The sequence below is a fragment of the Beta vulgaris genome, chromosome 3 (assembly GCF_026745355.1).
Source record: "Beta vulgaris subsp. vulgaris cultivar EL10 chromosome 3, EL10.2, whole genome shotgun sequence".
NCBI classification, from domain to species: domain Eukaryota; kingdom Viridiplantae; phylum Streptophyta; class Magnoliopsida; order Caryophyllales; family Amaranthaceae; genus Beta; species Beta vulgaris.
In genome coordinates this window covers 43,160,722-43,183,523 of record NC_079204.1, presented here as the reverse complement: position 1 = coordinate 43,183,523, position 22,802 = coordinate 43,160,722, and positions in this window count along the sequence as shown.

The window sequence follows — 22,802 nt, the reverse complement described above, 5'->3', positions numbered from 1 at the left end:
TCTCATCTTTTCTAGGGTGTTAGGAGAGATAGTGAGTGAGTTTGTGAGTTTTTCTCTTGGAGCTTGGGTTTTCCATGTTAATCTTAGTGTTTTTTTTATTGTTTTCTCTCCTCTTTGCATTACTTGCATTACTTGGTGGTTGTTTTAATTTCATGTTTTTTCTTGATTATTGTTGATTGTACAAACTAGTTAGCAGTTGTTTCTAAATCACAACAATTGGTATCAAGAGTTAAGGTTTAACTTTAAAAAAGTGATTAAGTGTTGTGTTGGTAAACTAGGATTTGTGGTTGAAAAATTAATGTTTGGATTTTTTTTGGTGTTGAAAAACCAAAGTTTGAATTTTTTGGGTAAAATTAACAATGGAAAATAGGAAATTGAGGATTGAGAGGTGATGGTAAAGATCTTGGATTCTGAATAAATGCAAATGGGGGATCTTTTGAATCAAAAGAATCTTTACTTGCCTTTTGTGGGAAAGATACCATGTCGTATGCTTGAGTAGGATCGGAAAGTTCTTGATAGGAAAACACTTGGAATTGTGAGATTGACCTTTTACCCGGAGTGTGTCTTTTAATGTCAATAATGCGGCAACGACGAGTTTGATGGAAACCTTGTCAAGTACTTATTCCGTTTTTATTTAGATGCTACATAGAGAAAGTGAGAAGTTTTGAAGAAAGGTAGAGAGAGAAAGTGGGGGGATCACCACTTTTGAATAAAAAAATATTTGTTAAGGAAAAAGTATGGGTATTTAAAGGAGAAAGTGAGAGACCACGAACTTTTTAATAGTATTTTAAAATCATTAAGGTGAAAAGGGATGCATTTATGGTATTTAGCAAGTAATATGACATTTCGATTTTAGGAAAATGTAGCAAGTATTTAAAAATGGAGGAAGTATGTATGAAAAACTATTGGCCATCAACAAAGTATACTTGATGCGTCGTTTGTTTGACATGGAGATGGTTGATGGTAGTTAGGCCGCCGAACACATCAATGATATCAAATTTGGTTTTGGGTCAATTGTCTTTGGTGGATATCAAATTTAAAAATGAAGTCAAGGCATTGATATTGTTGTCTTCTTTACCCTTATCATGTGGAAACTATGGTGACCCCCATTAGCAACTCCTATGGCAAAGAGAAGTTGAAGTATGATGATGTGAGGGCATTCGGAAGAGAGAGTTCGATGAATCATTGGGTGATGCTTATAGTAGTGAAAGTAGGGAGAGAAGGAATCAGCAAAGGGAAAATCCAAGTCATGAAAGATCGAAGTCAACGGGGCATAGTAAACCGAATGGGGAAGCACATGTATTGTGTTGGGGTTGTGGTGATGAAGGGCATTTGAAGAGAGATTGTCCAAAGAGGGGAATGAAAAAGGGAAGAAGAAAGTTCAAGATAGTGATGAAAAAGAAGATACATCCACTAACTTGATTTCGGAGTACGATTCCGATATTTTGATGGTAAGCATGGATGATTCGAAAGAGTTGGTTGGGTGCTCCGGAATGGGTCTTGGATTCAGATTCTTCTCATAATTCCTCACCATGCTATATCGGGTCACAAGGTTGTGTTTGATGGTGGTTCTTGGAAGCTTGTTAAGAGAGCTGTGGTCATAACTCGGGGAACAAGAAGTGGAACACTCTACACAATGGGGGGGAACAAGAAAGGGGTCCGAAATTGGGATGGGAACTTCATGTAAGGTGTTGTTTGGTTGGGAATCTATCGATACTGGGCCAAGGGATGAGAGCCGTGGTGAAGCAGTGTCCCGGTGGCAAATTGACGAGTAAGCGCGCAAGGTGAAGGGAGGCATACAAGCATGTTATTTAAAAATCCTAAGTGGAGCAAATAGTGTTGTAGGAGAAATGTGAGTTTGTTTCTAGAACAATGAGAAGCTTCTTTTGGCTTAAGTGATGATTATGCTTTGTTGGGGTTGGATTGGACCTCAATGATCTTCCTTGGTTGCAGAGGAAGTGGCTGATCTTCCTTAGTTGTACAGGAAGGGATCTTCATTTGGTTGTGCTTGTTTCTTAGGTGATCCAACCTCCGAGGTAGTAGGGTGTGTAAGTTCATGTAGCAATGGTGCAATGATTTGGAGGTTATTTGTAGAGAATCAAAGTCGGTGTAGATTTTGATGTCTTTGTATTAGAGTTAGCGCAAACTTCAATGCCTTTTTATTGTTGTAGAGGAGATGTGTTGTCATGGGAATGCTTAGACTAGGTGGGAGTATGGTGGTGATGCTCGGGATTGCATTTAGGTGGGAGCATGACCTTGATGTGTTTGGATAGATGTTGGATCGGGGTTGGTTGAGACCTCGGTGTCGTTTTCTTTGGTGAAGGGGAAGCGGGATTGGCTACGACCAATGAAGGGAGAGATCATGGTGATGGTTTTGTGTATTTATGGTATGATGTTCTCTTGCTTAACCGATCTCCTGGTGGGAGATTGTTGGGTTAGTGGAGATGGTAAAGTAAAGGCCGAACGAAAAAGCAAAGGAAGAGCAACAGCAGCCCGGGCGGGCAACTGGAGGGCTCAGGCGGGCGACAACTATGGTGGCACGGGTGACCCTTGTGCTGTGGTTTCTGCCTTCTAGGCAGTTTGGTGGCACCCCCCACACCTAGGTGTGTAGCATATGCCCAAGTGGCAGCTCGTCGGACGAGTGACCCTTGGGACCCGGACTGGCAGTTTTGTTGCTGTTGTTTTGCGTTCAAGGCAAAATGGTTGAGCATCCATGCCCTCGGACATACAGTTCTTCAAGCTCGTCCTGACATCCCTAATGTGCACGTGTTTTTTTTTTTTTTTTGCAATTTAAGTATTAGTCGTGACTGTTGGATTGCTTTTATTACTTATAGTATAAGTACCCTATTTTCTGGTTTAGAAGGGTGTATCACACAACCTCATTGTTCAAACTTTGAATCTCATCTTTTCTAGGGTTTTAGGAGAGAGTGTGAGTTTGTGGGAGTGTTGTATGTTCAACATTGATTCTTCATTGATTCCATAGTGCAAGTTTGTTGGGTTTTCTCCCACAGCCCGGGTTTTTAAAGTCAATCTTGGTGTGTTATTTCTTGTTTTCTTTCCTCTTTTCATTACTTGGTTGTTGTTTCATTTTCACGTTTCTTCTTGATTATTGTTGATTGCACAAACTAATTAGCACTTGTTTATAAATCACAACACAGTCACTACCCATCGAGCATTTGCCTAGAACTACTGGTCATACTATATGATGACAATGAATTTTAGACGAATAACCACCACATATTGAATGAGGAGCAAAAACAGAAAGAGAGGGAATTAGGCCTGAAGTTTGTCGATTAGTTTAGGGGGTGATTTTTTTTTTGGGTTTTCTGAGTACTATATTGTGAATTCTAATTGTCTCAATATGTTATCAGTTCTGAAAGTCATCTCCAATGTTGTTAATTTGCTGTGTTCATGAAATTTGTTTAATTCTAAATTTGTTGATTATAATTCATCATAACATTGCGGAATCTAATTGCAAATTTGTGGTAAAATCCATGATTTTAGTTGTGAAATTAGATTTATATGGAAAAGTAGACAATATAGTGTAAACTATATGGATATGTTTTGGATTCAGACCCATGGGATCCGCTATATGTGGATTTAGGTCCTATATTTGTAGACTCGTTGGATCTGGGACAGATCTGGATCTAACTTCTGAAAACGGATTTAGATTTGGGTTTATAAGGACTTGATCCATATCCGACTCGTTGCCATCCCTAGTCATACATAACTTGAAAATCATCTGCTAAACAATTACTCCCTCCGTCCCAAAATACTCTTGACACTTATCAAGGCACGTAGTTTTAAATGATAAATTGTTGTTTGGTTATCAATTGTTATTTTATTGAAAAGTAGATGTGATAGGAGTTAGTAGTTAGTCAAAGTAGTATTTTTTTATTTTAAGGAGAGAGAATGTGGGCCATGTTTAGAGTTGGTAGATAATAAGAGTAGTGTTATTTTATTTGGAGGAGAGAGAGTGTGGGACAATAGTTAAAAGGTAGAATGATTAAAGTATTAGTGGGTCTTATCCTAAAATAGAAGTGTAAACAGTATTATGGGACAGATATAAAAGAAAAGTGTAAAAAGTATTCTGGGACGGAGGGAGTACAATTTTAAGAATAAGAACCTCTCCGGATATTCGCAACTCAACATTATTGTGTACTAAGAATATCAACAAGTCAACTATATCAATCTGGCAGATGGATAAAGTTGTACATGGGTCGGGCGTCGTCCACTCGTCCTAACTCGACATGACTTTGACTTTGCCCTGGAAGATTCTGCTATTTAATTAACCCGACACTTAAGGCCTAATGATAGGCCAGAGGTTGTTTATGGATGTCCTTGGACTGCCACGATTGGCCAACCCGTAGCTTGTCAAGCTCTATTTCAAGCAAAAAGAAAAGAAGTATTAATCATTGAACAATTAATAAGTGAGCTTAATTATCGAATAAATATAAGTAAAGCGGGCTAAACAAACATACTTTTCAAAATACGGGACAAGGATGATATGATGACCTCCTAAACAAGATAGATGCTTTGAAACTCATTTCGATGTAATCTTTCATTTCGACTTTGTTTTTCAAGCAATTGTCATCTCGTAATATGTTTGGACATAACCAACCAAACATTATTGGGCCACTTGATGTTCCAATCAATTCATTATATAATAACTTGAGAAATCATATTGATTATAGTAAACTTACTATGGAAGTTGAATTGAAAACTAATTAAACATATATACTTATTATGTATTACCTCATGAAAGTTTGTATCATGAAACATTCAACTCTTCCCTACATAAGAATTCTTTATATCGACCTTAGAAATGAATGTCGATGACTCCTCAAGGTAGTTGAATTGTTGCGCCCCCAAAACAACCTCTATTACACTATCATCGGGTAAATCGCTAGCGCACTCATGCAACCAAAAGCATGGAATAGTATGCCTCGCAACACCTCCGGATCGAGAATAAGTGGGTTCTTTGCACATGAAACATTTACCTTCACCTTTTTATCAGGTGAACATGCCTTCTTTCTGTCATGTGAACCGACCTTCCTGAAACCTAGTAATTCGTTAAAAGTAAAGATATTAGTAGCTATATATCATAGGAAATAGAAAATAAGACGCATATATATATATATATATATATATATATATATATATATATATATATATATATATATATATATATATATATATATATATATATATATATATATATATATATATATATATATATAATATAATATATATATATAATTATATATATATATATATATACCAGGATTAGGCCAAGGATCTGGGGGTTTTAACAGATAATACAGAGATAAAATAAAATCTTAAAAATAAAACATTAAACAATTAAAACTAAGGCGGTTTAACCAGCCATTGCTTAAAATGAAAGACTTACAAATCGTCTTGATATGAAACTGAAAATACTAAAGAGAGCTACAAATTTATTTGTGGAAGAAGAGAGAGAGGGAGAGAGAGATTTTCTGAGGAGCTTTTGTTCTTGTGTATTTTGCTCTGCCCTTAAACTGAAGAAGAGTCTTCAATATATAGGCAGGGGAGAAGTAGTAATGTCACGTTGTTTTACTGTGTATGAACAATTTGTCTTCTGCTTTAAACTGTTCACAAATTTGTCTTGTAGAAGCTTTATACTGTTGATGAATAGTTTTGTAGCTTTATACTGTTGAGAAACTTGTCTGTTGCTGTTCAAAATTACTAGTAAGACTGTAGTTCTGAAGCATTTTGTCTGTTTGCTGCGTAAAACCTGTTGCTGCTTTGAGGATAGTGAGCGATATTTTTTTTTTTTTTTTTTTTTTTTTTTTTTTTTTTTAAGTCTGGAAACCAGCATCTTCTTCATCGTCACTCAGGTGGATGGAGGAGTCTGCTATTGTTTCATTGTCCGAGGTTATGGAGGATTCAGACATGCTATTAGCTAGCTGTCGAAGGATCCGTGCGTAATCTTCGGGGGTTTTAGCTGAGGCAAGCAAGGAATTTGCTTGTGATTTACGGGCTAGGAACTGAGATTGTTCTGCCCCTGATGTCATGATACCTGTGTTACTATTTTTCTTTAGCCATTCTCTAATGGCTGGTTCGAGAATAGACTGCGGAGCATTGAAATTTGACCACCATCTAGTTTTAAATTTTCTTTGTAGGACCATGCCCCCTTGATCTTGGTTGATTTCGAGGAACCATTGACAAACCCAAGGGAGGTAGAACTTCATTGAAAATAAACATAAGGCAGGAAAACGCCTTTCAATATTTGAAGGTTTATATTGGGTTCTAAAAGTATTATAGCTTTTTGTGACTTCAGGGTGAAGGATTTCTGTAGAAGAGCCATAGAATTTCCACCAATGTGTAAACCAAGATGGCAATTTTTCTGGCTGTATGGTTTTAGTGTTAAAGTAGATTAACCAAGAATGGGATAATCTATTGTTTTGTATTAGGAAGGTGGAGAACCAAGCCTGTTGGTAATCCCAATAATTAAAGGTTTTACAATGTGGGAAAGTGTTGTTGAAGCTAATAGGGAAGGCTTTGTGTTTTGAAAGGTCTTGATTCCAGTCGTGAGGACTGAGAACCTTTAGGATTTTGATGGTTGAATAAGAAGGCTCAGTATGTTCATTCTTATAGAAAAAATGCTTGAATTCAGCAGAGCCAGTGGTTTCAAGGATCGTCTGGTAATAATCTGTTGTTTTAGTACGATCCCATGGTTTGTAGAACCAGTTTTTCCCAAAAATCTTTTGAATTGAAACATAAGGATCATCATCATGATACCCATGTTCAATAGTTATAATGTTTTGAGAAGCAGTTTTTACAAAATATTCGGAAGTCTCATTTTTCTTTGGTTGAGCCAACACAACCTGAGAGCTGCCTGTTTTAACAAATTGTTTTTGAGGAAGGGTTTTTTGGGAAGATTCTCCTTCCTCTGGTTTTGAAGTAACTGTAATATTTTTACCTGCGTTATTTTTGTCTTCTATGACTGCTTTGTTGGAGTTAACCTGGCTTTGCTTTGAGCTTTGGAAAGCTTGGAGTATTTGGGGGTGTTTTAGGATAGAAGAAGGGTGCTCAGAGATGGAAAGGAGCCAGTCTTGAACTTCCTGAGTTCTATCAATGGAGGAGGTTTCACTTTCCATATTCTGAACTGCGTCGTACCAGGTTTTTATTGGCTTTTGTGTGGTGCATATGGTTTTCTCAGGAGGAGGTCGGGACTTCTCCTTATCTTTTGTCTTTTTGGCATTTCTGTAAGAAATTCACGGGTTAAGAAGTCAGGGATAGAATTCTCTTCTCCTTTTATATGCTCAATCTCAAATTCAAAAATGCTTAAAATAGACTGCCATCTGGCAAAAATGTGTTTTGCAGCAATGTTTTGGACATCCTTTTTTAAAACAGCTTTAGCAGCTTGACAATCAACTCGTAAGAGGAATTTTCTATTTAATAAATCAGACTGGAATTTAGTAATACAAAGAACAATTGACAACATTTCTTGTTTTATAGTAGAGTATTTTTTCTGGGTATCATTCCAGTGCCCTGAGGTAAACCTGATAATGTATTCTTTTCCATTGTCGACTTGTTTTAAGATACCTCCGTAACCTTTGTCACTGGCATCTGTTTCAACAATTTTAGATAGGTTAGGGTTTGCTAAACTAAGGCATGGAATTTCTAAAACACGGGTTTTTATTGTTTTAACAGCCTGGGTATGGACATCAGACCAAGGTGGTGGGTTTTTCTTTAATCTATCATGGAGAGGTTTGGCAATTCTACAAAGATTTGGATAAAAGTCTAAGACATAATTTAAGCTACCAAGAAATCTCTGTAGCTGTGTTTTGTCTAGGATTTTATCAGGAAATTTGCTGGTGAATTGGAGAGATCTATCAATAGGGGTAATAGTTCCACAAGACACCAAGTGACCAAGGAATCTAATCTTTGTTTGAAATAAGGAAATCTTTTTTGCTGAAACGACGAGACCATTTTTTTTTGATTAGATAGAAAAAGGTCTTTAGATTTTTGAAATGCTGGTCAATCGTGCTTGAGTAAACTAGCACATCATCAATGTAAACTATGCAAAATTCTGAATAGGGGTTAAAGATATCGTTCATTATCCGTTGATATTCAGAAGGAGCATTTTTAAGGCCAAAAGGCATTACATTCCATTCATATTGGCCAAAAGGAACAGTAAAAGCGGTTTTATAACGGTGTTGTGGTTTGATCTGTATCTGCCAGAATCCAGATTTCATATCAAATTTTGAAAAGATGAAAGCATGGTGTAACTTCTGCATCAAGTCTTTTTTATTGGGTATAGGATAACGAATCCATCTAAGGGCGTCGTTAAGAGGTTTATAATTTATAACTAATCTGGGTGTGCCACGTTCAATTTCTGAAGCTTTGTTAACGTAAAACGCTGCACAACTCCAAGGGGAGCGGGATTTTGAAATTAAGCCTTTACTTTCGAGAAATATAATCTCTTCATGACAATGACGTTCTAAATCGGCATTCATCTGGGTTGGCCGGGCCTTGGTAGGGATATTCTTCTCATCATAATCTGGTTCATAAGGTAAGTCGACCATGTGTTGCTTTCTATCCCAGAAGGCATTTGGAAGATCAGAGCAAACTTCACGTTCAAGGAGACTTTGGAAGTCAGCTATTTGGGTTTTTAGAGCACTACTTTGTAACTGATCTTCGATCTTTTGTAAATGGATTTTTTGTTTTAGATCGTGCACATCACTTTGCTTTCGGTTGATAAGAGAATTTATCTCACTATTGTAAATAGAACTTGCTTTTATAATGTTGAGATTCCTAGTTTTTGGTTTTTCTAGGAAAAGGAATTCTAGTTTCTTATTTTTGGTTTTGAAGGATATCCTATCATAGCTAACATTGTAAGGGGTTATTATATTTATGAAAGGTGTTCCCAAAATTACAGAATGGTGTATATTGGTAACAAGGACAAACTGGCTTTTTAGGAAAGACCTTGATTAAGAATGCTGGCTTCAGTTTTTCCTTCTATTTGCATCTTGGTGTTATTAGCCGAGCTAAGTCTTTCAGAAGTTTTTTGATGAAAACGTCTCGGGACAAGACTAGATTTAATACAATTTAAATCTGCCCCGGTATCGAATAAAGCTATGGTATTAATTATGAAATCACTAGAAAATTCAAGTGTAACCTTTATATAATATTTTCTAGAACTGATCTCTTTTAAAACAAAGAGGAAATCCTCTGGGACTTTTGGGCTATTTTCTTCACCTGGGTCGGTGTCAGGATCACTCTCGTTAGGGGTGTCTGTAGTAATATGAGAGGTTAGAAGTTGAATTATGGCAGAGTCATGCTGTTGTTTTGTTTTAAGATCTCTTATGTCAGCTTTAATGGTTTTAACTTCGGCCTGAAGATCCTGTATGGTTCTTTCTGGCTTCTTTCTAGAACTCCTCTTTTCTAAAATAGAGGTGAGGTTGTATGGTTCAGTGCTGGGGGAGGGGGGGTTGAGATCTTTTTCTTTAGGTTTTTCTTCAAGGGATTCACGAAGGCGCTCAAGGTATTGTTTTTGTAAATCAGGGTTGCTAATATCCTGGATAACATCTAGGATAAGGCTTTGTTCTTTGGTTAGAACGTTTAGGGATAAGGTTCATCTTCTTCCGAAGATGAGGATTCAATTTCATCAATCTGAGGTCCATGACTCTCAGCAGAATTATAAGATTCAGTCTCTTCATCAGAAGATTCTATTAGAAGAGCTGAAATTCTTCCTAGAGTCTCATCATCTAGGTCAAGATTTTGGATCTTGTTAGAAACTCTACAATATCTGGCAGTATGACCCTTTTTCCACATTTGAAACAAGTTATATTTTTAAAGTCGGTTTTGGGGTGGTTTGTTGGTGTTTCTTATGGGACTTCCATTTTCGTTGCTCAAAGGGTTTTTTATGGAAGACTTTCTCAGTCTTTTTATAAAACCTTCGGGTTCTATAGGGTTTTTGGTAAGTGGTTGGTTTACTACAACTTCCTTTGCAAGTTTTTGCTTGGGGGAAGGAGTTATCAAACTGTTGGCAGAAGGATCCTAACTCCTTTTTAGTTTCTTTTAACTCCTTCTTAAGATGTTTTTGAAGCTTAAATCCTGACATATTTGAAGGCCTTGTTTAGAGGTTAGGCTAACTAATTCACCGTAGGTTAGTCTATCATAAGGGATGATATGTTCCCCAAAGTCTTCCCGGATTCTGTTTCTGACTTTTTCTCCTAGGATGGTTGGGAGTCCTGCTAGGAATTTTTCTTTCCAAAAGGGTTGGTTAGAATCTTCCCTAAGCATAACCCTAGTGAGAAAAGTATTCTTATACCATTGAAAATCACTAAGTTTTTTGCACCTAAGATTAGATAAAAGATCTGCGTTTTTATCTCTTAGATGGGAGGAATCTCCAATGAAATGTAGAGATAAGGTAAAGATTAGGGTCGAGACAGAATCTTGGGTTGGTTTCCATTCTGGTTGAGAATGGGAACCCCATCTTCTGTTGTTTGGATAGCATTTAAAATGTCCAGTTGCTGTTGTTTGGTGAGATAGAAATCCCACCATCCCTTTAACTGGCCAGAGAAGCCTGCAATTAACAGTTCTGCAACCGTTTTATCTGACGTACCAGATTGGGTTTTATAAGCATTTGAAGCCATGGTCATCTGTTGTAAAAGGTTTAAAATCTGGTGTTCACTCATGCCATCTATGTTCCATTCATAAATGGAAGATGCGTTATATTTTGGTTAACAATTGTGTTAGGCTGACTTCCAACCTGGAATTCACTAGATCTTATAGGAATAACATCAAGAGGACCAGAATTTTGCCAAGAGAGCTTAGCTATTTCAGGTGTTTTGTCATGGATGGAGGTAGTCTCGGTATCGGTGTCTTCACCTAAGTTTAGGACACTGATAGTGTTATTCTGGACTGTTTCTTCCTCAACAACTCGTGAGGTAGAAGGTTCCACCCTGCTAAGTTGGTCTTTGATAGCGAAGAAATTCGGTTTTTGAAGTCATGACCTCGTTTTGTGCCTTTTGCGAAATCTGAAATGGTTTAAAAATCGGATTTCGGAGGATCTTATCTACAGGGGTTGAGACCGAGTTTGTATCAGTTTTAAGGTTATGTTTCTCAATTCTGGAAAGTTGCTTTCCTAACGTGTTGAAGGTAATATTGGTGAAGTTGTTTTGTAGGACAATATTTTTGAGGTTTGTGGTATCTTCATCTTGAGGTATCTTTAGAGGTGAGGCCTCTACCTTGTGTTCTCCTACGGAGAAGGTAATTTGTCGCAAGGGAGGATGGTCAGCTTGAACAGTGCCATCTGGAGTCTCCCAGACGGATGTCCTTTCTGCTGGTGTTTACAGGTTCTATGGATTTAAAAGGGTAAACAATGTTGTGGTCAAAACTATAGAGTTCAAACCAGTCAAAAAATAAAATATGAGCTTTGTGTTGAACTAAAAAGTTGTAGTAACTTTCTTGTATTTGTGCACGTATATCTAGGAAATGTTCAAAAAACCACGTTCTCTTTGAGAGATTATGTGTGGCATAAAAGTCTTCATGAACTAATTTTTTATTGACCTCAAAGTTCTTTTCAAGGACGTTTAGCTCATTTGCAATGTTCTCAGTTATAACCGAAGCCGATGGCGAGTCTGGAGGAGACTGTCGTTCAGCATAAACGGGGTGTGGAACTTGGGTTCTATATTCAACATTTTGGATGGAAGGTGAGGGTATATCTGAGGTAGAATACCTTGGCCTTTCTGGATAATTATTTCTAGGACAACTGATTTGTCGTTTGTAATGCATGTTGTTTATAGAAGGTAGATGAGAAGACCTTCCAAGGTTTTCAACAGAGGAATGGTCTGAATATCTGGAGCTAATGCTCCTGTTAAAACTAAGTTTTACACTACCATCAGAGTACTGTACAACTTGTTGTAAATCGGTGTTAGGTTCTGGAAGAGCTGGGGATTGCTCTTCAGGTTCAGCTGCTCCCTCGAGGAACCAATCATCAGGAAGACTGACGTCATTCCATTGTATTGGTCTAGGGATTCTTATGTTAGACCTAGAAAGGTCGGTTTGGAGGAGGAGAGTTTCTCCTTCTTCTTGCTATGTTGTATGTTTTTAGTATTAAAAGCAGACATCATGGCTTTGTAGTGGACTTTATAAATCAAAGCTACTGGTATAGAACCATCGAACATTTTGTAATTATGAGTTTTGATTTGCAAAAGCAAGGAGGATAAGATATTTTTATCACTTAAAGAGACACTGAAATTTGGATAACAATCGAACGAGACTGGACCCATGCATAAGCTTGACTCTATTGTTCCTAATAAGGAATCATTAAAGTCTTTGAATCGGCCATCTCTGAGAGCCACAAGGACTGAAGAATTCAATCCTTCTTTTGTAAGAGGTTTTAAACCTACTTGAACCAATCCTATATGGATGTAACGATATCCCTTTTCAACATGTTTTTGCAAGGTTTTAGCTGAAAACAATTTTATAGTATCAATAGGCTTTGTTAAATGTATATCACGTTCTTGGGTTTTGATAATATAATCAGTTTTAAAAATGTTATATCTACTCATTTTGTAAATTTGGTCTTTATTGACTCTGGGTATTTCCCAATTGTCAATACTTTGTTCAAGATTTTCAATAGTAAAAGTTTCATTTTTTACCAGCTTATTGGCTTTACTACTACTACCATGAGAAGAGGATGAAGTTCCTCTGCTCCAAATAGAACTCATGATTCTGGTTAAAAAACTTAGACCAGGGTTAACACTTGGTACAAGCCTTATAATCTACCTGCCATAGAGAAGGTGTAGCCCTATGGTCTGACCGCCACTTTTGGGACTTACTGCCTCTACAAACCTTAAAAATAGCCGAAATAAAAAGGACTGGAGCAAGAGTTAAGAATGGAAAGTACTATAACCAGAAAGATAAAGTTTTATAAGGAACAAAAATACTACAACCCCCTATATATATATATATATATATATATATATATATATATATATATATATATATATATATATATATATATAGTATGTTAATCAGTGTACCTCGTCTGAAAATCGCACCAATGAACCCGGCCATGGAACATAACTGCCAACTACATGGCTCAATGCAGTTCAACTTCTGGTTGCGGTAGCGGAAGAGGTAATTCTCCAAAACAAGACACAATTACATTGATGGTGACTACATAGTGGTTATCGTCCACTAACTAGTTATGCAATCGTACTCGGTGGTTATCGTCCTCCCCGATCTCATCCAGAATTGCAGCCTTGATAGACTCCACATCTACAACCATCGAATTCACACTACTTACACTTGATTTTGTCACTGTAGTGTATTGATCACCATATACCTTTCTCAAACCGAGGCAGACACCTCCTGTTATGCTCACGTGTCCACTGTGGTCTTTTCCTAAAGTTCCGTACAATGCATCGATGTGTCCTTTAGGAGTGAACTCACTGGATGCCTCTTTTTCTTTCAAGTCAATCTACATAAGGATAAGAGAGAAATGCTCGTGAATGCAAAAGTTATATTATACCTTATATAACCATTATAAAAAATTTAGGGGTTAAATGACTTAAAATCTAAGAATTTGACGCGAAATGACCTGTATATCTTTCCAATATGAGAGTTTCCAAAAAATCGACTCCTTTTTTACATAATCTTGTAGGTCCATCAACCTCAGTCACAGGTTTACAAAAGATTATTTCAATGCCCTTAACCTAATTATACACTTCGGTACCAGTTAATGGTCTACGAGCAACTTCCTCTTTAACTGTCCCATTGAATGCGTTCTTCTTAAACCGATAGGGATGGTTGCGTCTGAGGAGCCTTCATGTGCACATATAGACATGTTTGCAGCCCTTAAGGTGTGTAGACTTCATGTCATCTATACCAATTAGGCATGGTTGTTTTCCTTTAGTCTTATACCCAAATAAGTTCCTATAGGCAGGATAATCACACAAAAGCATGCATGGCACGCAGAGTGAAAATGTCATTAGCATACACATCAAATACTAACACTTCTTCGTTCCACATTTATGTCATTTCCAGGTTGTATCGACCCCGATATAAGAAGCAACAACATGATGTACTTGCGTTTCATGCACAACCAAGGAGGCAAGTTATAAACTACTAAAACTACTGGCCATGTACTATGCAGAGAACTAAGATTGCCAAAAGGGTTCATGCCATCCGTACATAATCCAAGCCTCAAGTTCCTATCCTCATTACCAAATGCCTTGTGCCCCCTGTTGATATTTTTCCACTCAGGCGATCAGTCGGATGCTTCGACAGATCGTCTTTCTTCTTACGATCTGCATGCCACATCAAATTCTTCACATCACCTTTAATTGAGAACATGCGCTTAACTAGGTATTATGGGTAGATACCATAACACCTTAGATGGTGGTCCTTTACTACCCACATCACCTTCACGCTTGTACCTCGACAATCTACAACGTGGACACTCATATAAATGCTCGTACTCATTACGATAAAGCACACAATCGTTAGGATAAGCATGTATCCGCTCGTACTCCAAACCGAAATGACACGTGAGTTTCTTAGCATAATAGTACGACTTTGGCAGTTCATTTCCACCAGGGAGCATATCAGCTTAAACTTCCAACAAGGATGTGAAACTAGAGTCGGTCCAACCAGATTTCGACTTAATGTTGAAGAGTATAATCACAACGGAAAGTTTGGTGTACTTTGTACAACCTGGATACAAAGGCTTTTTAGCAGCCTTCGACATAAACTCAAAAATACGAGGTTGTTTACACGACTGATCTTTAACCTCGTTTATCATCTCGTCTACCTGATCCCTATCATCATTCCCATACTCATCATACCAATTCTCATCCCCGACATCATCACCGAGCTCTAAATCTTTTTTTTCTTCACATACATCGCTCATTACTCTAGACCATCCTATATACTTCCCCTTCTCAACATGCCAAACCCATATGTGATATTGAGGCCTACACCCACGACAAAAGACATGCTCCCTAATAAAATGTATACTACGAACGTTGCTCACATTTCCACAATGGACACAACGACAATAAAAGTCGACTGCTCCGGAGGATGCTTGATACCATATCATAGATTGTCGTTGTCGTTGCTCACAAACTCAATCGATTCACGAATACCATACATCCAAGTACGATCCATTTCATTCAAGAAGACCTCTAATAATTAAACACAACAAATAATCATAGTGTATCAATCATTATTGAATTACATACACATGCAAGAAAGTTAGATATTCAAATCACACAAAGACACATGCAAGCTAATATAATGACATGTTCAAATGTATGCATGCAGTCGAAGGTCCTTTACACTCCAACCTAACCCAGCCTTGGACGTCTAATCTCACTAGTGAATATATGCCAACTTTTAGATTCTAAGGAAAATCCGGCAGCATTTCCCTATAGTTCTCCAAGTACACAATGTAGATAATTGCTTATCTACATATGTACCCACACTAGTAGAATAAATGTTATTTGCTGCGGTCAAAAAGTGGCCTATTGCTGCGGTATTGGGCGCGCAGCAATTAAGGGCGCAGCAATAGGTAATAATTATATTGCTGCGGTTTTAAACCGCAGCAATATCTACAAATATTGCTGCGGTTTTTAGTCCAAACCGCAACAATATTATTATGTATTAGCTATTTAACAGAGAATATTGCTGCGGTTTTGGGCCCAAAACCGCAGCAATATGTCCTAGTAACAATTTTTTTTTTTTTTTTTTTTTTTTTTGCATTTTGCAATCACATATGAAAAATTAAAATCAGGCAACAAACCAATCCACTATCCACAAAATTCGCATATGAATTGACACAAATTCAATGTGCACAAAATCTCAAAATAAACGATGAAAATAAGTTTGTTTATAAGATCTTATGACAACTTAAATTTTAATTACAATGACTATTACTAAAAGAAAAAATAACAAAAAATATATTAAAAAATCCTAAAATAAAAATTCTACCGATCTAAAATAACAAAAGAAACGAAAAAAAGGAAAAAAAAAACAGAACCCAAAAAACAGAATGAATCCTAAAAAAACAGAAAGTATGAAACCTAAGAAAAAAAAACGAGGGTTGAAATCAAACAAATCCTAAAACAAAGAATTTACATATCTAAATTACGAAACCTAAAGAACATAAATTCGAAATTATGAACACAAAAATTCTATAGATCTAAAAAAACAAAAATACCGAAAAAAAACGAAAAAAAAAAACGGATCTAAACTATGAAACCTAAAGGACACAAATTCGCGACCCAATTACAAGGTGTTGAAGAAGCCGGAGCGAACGAGCCGCCGGAGCGAACGAACCGCCGGATCGAACGAGCCGGAGGGAGGAAGCGCCGGAGCGAGGAACGAAGACGACTGCAAACGAACCGTCGGTGGTGTGAGGAGGAACGAAGACGAGTGCGACGAGGAGATCTGGAGAGATAGAGAGGAAGAAGGCTGATGGCGTGAGGAGGGAGTGAAGCGCACGGTGGGTGAGTAGGCATAAACCGCCGGTGGAGTGAGGAGGAAGGCTGGTAGTTGTTAGGTGAAGAGAGGGAGGAAGGAGATCTGGAGAGGGTGCGTGAGAAATAGAGAAGGAAGGAGATTTAGAGAGGGTGAGGTCGTGAAAAGAGGAATGAGTGTTATTATGAGAGGGAAGGGAACGGCCCTTTGAGTTTTATTAAACCCTAATGACCATATTGCTGCGGTTTCTAAAAAGAACCGCAGCAATATATTAAAATGATAATTTTTTTATATTATTTAATATATTGCTGCGGTTTTTCTCAGTAACCGCAGCAATATATTTGGTCAAATAGTCAAAAAGATTTTAAATTTTTTTTGTTGAAATCATATTGCTGCGGTTTTTCGCCAAAACCGCAGCAATATGGTTATTTTATTTTATTTTTTCCTTTTTACGTGATATATTGCTGCGTATGGGTAAAACCGCAGCAATATCACCGCAGCAAATAGCATTTATTCTACTAGTGCCAGAGAACAATGTAGAGAAACGATAAGCCAAGACTTTCCTCAGAATTGAAAAGAAGACACACATTCACTACCTAAATGAGATCAAACGACCAAGAACAGTCCCATACTCGGGATTATTCAAGACTTACTCCTAATGAGTAAGTCTTGAATGGGTATCTAGGCATATGATGATGATTTATAGCTAAAAACTACATTGTTTTCATATAATCTCATATCAAGAAATATATATACATCAATAAATTATCATAACTTAATCAAATTAAAATGCATGACAACTTTATCTAGCTCCTCAACAAATCAAACAAAAAAACATGCAAAGAAATTAAACTAGTTACCTCTTAACACCAATGAAAGTAAAAAAAAACAACACTCTCACTTGCATTAATGTTTTGAAATTAAAAAAAATGAAAAAGAGGGGAATCACAGGAAGAGGAGGAGAGGAGAGAGTGAAGGTGGCATTGCATCGTCGGTGGTGGTGCGTTGTCGGTGGTGGTTCGTCGCCATCGGTGGTTGAATTAGGGCTTCGGTGGTTAGTGTGCGTAAGTCAGTGAGAGTGAGAGGGAGTAAGTGAGTGAGTGATAGAGTTTAGCAAGGGAAATCGTGCGTAGTTTTTAGTAATAAATGTGTGCGCTTTCTTTTAGTAAAATGAAGGGCTTTTATTCCCTCACCGCAGCCCTTCACATAAAGGGTTGCAGTTACCTTAAAAGTCGCTAACCACAACCCTTCATACTTAAGGGTTGCGTTTTCTAAAAACACAGCCCTTAAAGCGCAACACTTTCAATTTTTTCTTCTAGTGCAAGTACAAATGGCTCATGAGTTTCACGTAGACGACCAAGGTCCACAAGAGTGAATCCGCAAGAATCATCTTTTTTGTGCACAACGTTGATTATCGTCAACACACTTGCAAAACAAGATGCAAATATGAAAAGTCCAGTAGTCCAGCTCCCATGTTTCTTCAATGTGCTCATAATAATTGTTGTCGGCAAGTACAAGCGACTTATCTTTCGAGTTTGCGTATTGTGTAGATGATGCCAAAAGTGAAACACCATTATTTGTTGCGATGTCGGCTTCAGATCTTGACGTTCAGTTCAAAACGTGTACCCATTAATGTCATAACCCTCATAAGAGCGTACAACTTCATGAGGAACAAATGTTAACCACTTGACTGTTTCAGGATCACTTTTATCCAAATCATTCACTACTCGTTTATGAAACCAATCAATGAACGTCTTCTTATGCATTTGCGTCAATGTCCTTATTGATTTTTCAGGGTTACTAACACGTAATTCCTTCATATATTCATCTAAATAAGGATGGATAGCTGATACGTGATGCAACATAAATAAGTGAGCTTGTGTAGGCTTCTCTACAGAAGGTGAGATGAATTTAGAACCAATTGTACCCTTGCCCTCAAGTCTGCCCTCGTGTCGAGATGTTGGAGTCCAACAGGATCAACACTAGCAAAATACTCAGCCACAAAATTACTGACTTCTTTACCCACAATCCCTTGAATTATACTACCTTCTGGTTGTGCAGGATTTCGGATTTTATCCTTCAAAGTACCCATATATTGCTCAAAAGGATAGCACCATCGCATAAACACTGGACTACACAACTTAATTTCTCGAACTAAATGGACAATGAGATGGACCATAATGTAAAGAATGCGGGGGAAAAACATCTCAAATTTGCATAGAGTTTCAACTACTCTGTCCTGCAAGGAATCGAGAGTCAACGGATCTAGGACTTTGCTGCATATTGTATGGAAAAATGAACAAAGTTCTGTAATTGTGTGCCTCAAATGCTCTGGAAGTATCCCACAAATTACAATCGATAAGAATATTTGCATCATGACATGACAAATCGTGAGATTTCATACTCGATAACTTCAACTCACCATTGAAAGTAACAAATCGTTTCATATTCAATGAGTAGCCAGTTGGAACATGTGTTTGATTATATTTGCGATTATATGATAGATGTTAAGAAATTGTTTTCTGAAAATTTGCTATATGCATCTATATATTCCTACACTACTAAGTAATACAAATTCACCACCTAACACATTACCTAGTAGCGAGTTTTACTATTGATGTTCATATTTATACATTAACTCTTAAGCTCTTACCTATACGGCTATACCTACTCCATCTTGAGGGGAAGGTGTGGTATGGAATCCACCTATTAGTTCCAACCTCATTTTCTCATGTGACTTCATAGTATGGTTTAGTCAGATTAAGTTCAAGTTATTATTTATGCTTTGATTTGGTTTGACTACTTTTTGCATATTATTGGTGTGATTATTTTAGATGAAATTTAACCGTCGTTTTACACTATTATATAAGAAAAGTATATGACTTATAAATTTGTCTCAACTTGTATTTTGAATAAAAGTTATTAATGGAAGTAAATTTTATGATAAATGTCAATTGTCACTTAAAATTATTGATGGAAATAAGTTTTATGAAATAAAAGATTATGTTTTGGATCATTACGGTGTGATCTGGTATGATTCAGATTTGTTGTCTTGTTATAATATGATTTTATACTAACAGGTACGAATTAAGTTATTAAAATAAAATAGGTTCGTATTATCATCCAAAAATATTCTTCAGATCCTTAGAGAGCTAGGCTAATCCCTATCAAAGATTTAACCTAAATTACTTTCCAGGGATTAAATAAACGCGTATGTAATTGCAAGAAATCCAAGAATCAGTTCTTTGCAATATTAAAAGGTGGATGTGGCTATTATGCACAGATAAAGTAGCACACACCCACTAAAAATCTCTGTATAATAATGATGTTAGCTTTACAATAAAGACCATATTCTTAAAAATTCATTAAACCTTGATTCACCCAGTTGTTTTTATTAGGCTATCCTTCCATTAGTTAGGTCAACTCTAATTGTGGAATCAAATATAGCCTATAATAATACATCTGATGGCTCTGTTAATATAAAAAAAAGAAATTTATTTTGTGTATTACTAAACTCCACCCTAATTTCATACACTGAAAATCCTATCGCATAATATATATATATATATATATATATATATATATATATATATATATATATCTATTATATAAGTCAAGAAAGGAGGTGTGGTGTCATCTTTTGAAATGACTAAAAGACCCTCTAATAATTTAAAACAATAATTTTCTTTTTATGAAAAATTGAAAAATGAGAATCAATGAAACTTGCCATATGAGTAGGTCAAAAATGGAATATGCAATACCATTAATATCTTGAAAAACTAGATTGACACAATCAATTCACGAAATCAATTAGAATCTTCAACAAAAAAAAAAATTAGCAATATATCGTGATAACATAATATTTCATAATTATAAAGTTCAAACAATATGGTTTATTAACATTTATAATTGTTAAAGAACTATACTAAAGTCGCTGAAAAGAAAGTTATTAAATTATCGACCAAATTTTACAGTGACGGTATTAAACAGTTAAAAATCATTCACCTTTAATTTAAAAAGATAATAACATCTACAAAAGAAGCTCAATAATTTACATCACTATCAAAATAATTTTAAATAAAAAAAACATGTTCATTTATATAACTACATAAGATTATTGACACACGCATTGTGTGCATTTGCAACTAGTATATAATAAATATATATATATATATATCACAATTCACATGTATGCCATTTGTTCTTATCGGTTGATTACTACTTCTTCAAATCAAAAAAGTAAATTAATTGATTCCACTAAGGGCACTATCTTTCCTTTTTCCCCTATCTTAGAGCTTCATATTACATCTTACTGTGCGCTTATGAGTTATGAGGCAAATATTGTCTTACTTTTCGTTGCAATGATTTAGCTCAAGAGCATTAAATTCAGAGAATTCATTATTTTCTTGGCAATTTCCAATAAAAAAAAGATGTCACTTTCATGAAAGGAATCCTAAGCAATTATATTTCAACTATTCAAGCAAGGTTGGTGAGTTGATTGGTATATTCTAGTATTAGCTCTGGAGTAGTAGAAACACTTTATTATATTTTTTCTTATTTGGCAATGAGAAAGCTAATTTTAACATTGATCTACTTTTTCTTTGGTAAGCCCCAAGAACTAAGAAATTTAGCCTTGATGAATTGTACAATATTGTTGTGTAGTGGAGTTTCAATCTCAATACAGTAGCTTAAGCATTATTATCTGGTTATGATGGATTGATGGTCTCTACAAGTCCAACTTATACTAATACCACTCTAGTAGATGTCCTTTCCATTTTGTCTCAAAACTCACAAATTATTTTGGTATTTGAAAATTGGAGTTCATCTTCTTCACTCCGGCATTATACAGTATTATAAATTTTAATGATTGTGATTGAAGTATATCAACATAATCTAATGTAATTATTTAATATGGAATTGGTTCATAGTTATTTTGGGAAGCAAGCAAGGATTTTTGGGCAGCAAGGTAATTTGGACGAGCAAGGAAAATTTGAACAGTCGTCCTAGTTAAAGTAGGACTTGTTACCATATTCCTAGTTATGTTAGAATTCTATACATCTTAGAACTTTAGTGTCGTTGAGCTTTTAATAAAGAGTCTAAGGTATAATGGAACTCTTCAGAGTAATAAAGTCTTATGATTAGAATTCTAGTCTGATTAGATAGTTTAATCTTATTAGAAATTTAACTGTGTTAGGTTTTTAGTCGTCTTAAAAGTCTTTTGCTTACTAGTTGTTTTTACTACCTTGCTACCTGGGATGAGTTTTTCTGGTTTGAAAAACTTTAAGGGTCTTATTTGTTTGAGATTCTTATTTAAATTATAATGCTAGTTATGACTAGCGCATTGTACTAGTCGTAGGGGACTCAAGCCTTTGTTGATTGAGACTAAAAGCTTGCTATTCACTCGATTGAAAGTCGGATCTTGCCTTAACTCCCATGATAGCATGCCTCACCTCAGAGCTTCACAAGAGCAATCACAGTCGAAAGAGCATTGCTGATTTACTTATTAACTAGATTAGGCGCGCGTGTGATTAGAGTAGGTTTATGATTGCTTTTTCTAGTTGGTTTACGATTGTATTAACACAATTACATTGGATAAAAGATAGTTTATAGTTTATAATTTTGAATGTGAGTTATTTGTAAATTTGGACTAAATTTCAAGCTCTTTGTTGAGTTTAAGAAGTGAACTTTTTTAAGATCAGGTGAGCTGTTTAGCAGGTAAAGCTAAATGAAATCATCTAAATCCTTCTAAATTGACTTAAAGGTGAGTAAATATCTTTAAACTGGTTTAAAATTCTTAACAATTAACAAACCATAACTGAATGAAGGTTTAAAGTTAAGTCAAATTTCGTTCATAGAATAATATCATTTAGTTAAAATGAGGCGTTCAATTATGTATTATTATTATTATCAAATCTATTTAATTATTTAATTGTATTATATATATAACTAATATAATCCAAAAGTCAATGTTGAAAGTTACCACATTTGGCGTCCTAATTAATTTGACTCCATTTGTCGCACCAACTAAGATATTAGGTCATGATTTTGTAATTTGAATAGAACATAAATAGAGTTTGAGATATGTGGTAGAGCACTCTCCTCTGATCCTTGAGGTCAGGGGTTCGATCATTACCCCCAACATTATGTTGGGGTATTTCCTTAGCATGCTTTGCATGCTTTACCAGCCAATGTGCTGGTAGTTCCTACAAGGCTAGTAGCCTTGGTAGGGGTTAGCCCTTGGGCTGACTTAATTTCCCAATCAAAAAAAAAAAAAAGTAGATACATAGATTAGTAAATTGCTTATAATTTTTTAATATATAATTATT